Below are 2,022 nucleotides of genomic sequence, written 5' to 3' on the forward strand. Positions count from 1 at the left end.
GAGAGAGAGAGAGAGAGAGAGAGAGAGAGGCTTTCGATTGATCCTGTAAATGGCCAGGGATGACACTAAATATGCAATCTATAATAACTCAAACTGCTGATCAATAAGCCGCAATACGATCACAAAAAGCTCCTTTTCACACGTGTGGAGACTCTCTTCCTCCTCCTTCTTCTTCTTTGGGTCAGTGGTGGCTCAACTGGTTAAGGCTCTGGGTTTGTTGATCGGAGGATCGGGGTTCAAGGCCCTGCACAGCCAAGCTGCCACTGCTGGGCCCTTGAGCAAGGCTGCTCCCTGCTCCAGGGGTGCTGTATCATAGCTCAGTTGGGGTATGTGAAGAAAAGAATTCCACTGTGTTGCAATGTATATGTGGCGATAATAAAGGCTTCTATGCCCCCCCGTTTCGTTTTTTTATTTTTCCACTTCTTCATCTTCATTTTCATGTTAATGTCCTCTAGTGTTAATTTCGTCAGACGAGACGGGACGAGACGATGACAAGACTGCACCACTGTCCAAAAACTCTGACTAAGACTAAATTAACATGCATTATTGTTGATGAAAAAAGATGAGACTAAAATGTTTTGTATAAAATAAAAACGAAGATAAAATCTCTCTTCATTTTCGTCTACAATTGTCTACAATTGAGTTCGCGGCTTCGCGCTGTTTAGTGTGTGCGTAGAAACAATTCGTCCACACGCCGCTCAAAGCGCAAGTCCACCCTAGGTCTAGGCTTTTTGTGTTAAATTATATTTCCTGTCACTGCGCAGGCTCTTTTATTGTACATGACAGCTTATGTCCCGATGACCGGTCTTTGCATTACGATTAAAAGCAGTATGAATAAAGTAAAAAATGTGATGTGCAGTCAAGTTTGAGTGTATGCACTGTTTAAACGAGTGTTCTCTACTTCTCACTGATACTTTTGTGATTCGCGGAATGTAAATAGGTTGTATTTTAGGCCCACAGTAAAGTGGCCTATTCTTTTCAGTTTTTCTGAGTATATTTATTTTATTTCTGATTTGAACAGAAACATGAGACACAAGTCAACCAAAACAGTTTTAAAAACCTTTGTAACTTAAGTTGTCAGTCGGAGTCTGTTGGGCCCAGCTTTTGAATTGTGTTGGTTAAAATAAAATACTTTTCAGAACAGGTTAATCATTTGTGAATGTGTCTCCTAAATCAGAAATTGAAAACCAGACACGTTTAACATTTGCATTCAACAAAAATCATTCAACAAGTGTATTTTGTCAAGGAATTATGACATTTAACCAATGTTTGAGATGTGAAACACTTTTTTTACTGAAATGTTTATCAGTAATAACCTCAGTAATAATGTGTTATTTTAAAAAAAGACAAAAATTTTTTGACTAAAACTAGACTAAAATTAAGACTTTTAGTCAACTAAAACTTCACTAAGAAACCTTGAGTTTTCTTTTGACTAAAACTAGACTAAAATGACGAGACCTTTAGTCGACTAAAACTTGACTAACAAAAAAAGATATGTTAATGACTAAATATGACTAAAACTAACAAGGACATTTGGCACAAGACTAAGACTAAGACTAAATTAAAAATAGGTGACGAAATTAACACTAATGTCCTCCTCTCCTCATCCTTCTCCTTCCCTTTTCTTCTTCTTCCTCTTCTTCATCTTAATGTCCTCCTCATACTCATCATCATTCTCCTTCCTCTTCACCTTCCTCTTACCCTCAATCTTCTACCTTCATTCTTCGTTTATTCTTATTTATTTATTTTCTTTTATTTATTTGTCATTTTCTTTCTTCTTTGCTTTCTCTTCTTTCATTCTTCTTCTTTATCTTGTCCTCTTTGTTCTACTTTTTTGTTTTTTTAAACCTTTCTATAATTATAATTATCTATTTACATTTTTTTTTACATCAACATCATTTAAATGACTCAAAGATCAGATCTTTAATTATGCAACAAAATGAGCCTACTGAGCTGCTCAGAGCTATAAATGCCATTTCCTCAAATTTGATAATTATATTAAAAAACTTTAATGAAGGCAAT

Source organism: Tachysurus vachellii, chromosome 1, assembly GCF_030014155.1.
Source record: "Tachysurus vachellii isolate PV-2020 chromosome 1, HZAU_Pvac_v1, whole genome shotgun sequence".
NCBI lineage: Eukaryota > Metazoa > Chordata > Actinopteri > Siluriformes > Bagridae > Tachysurus > Tachysurus vachellii.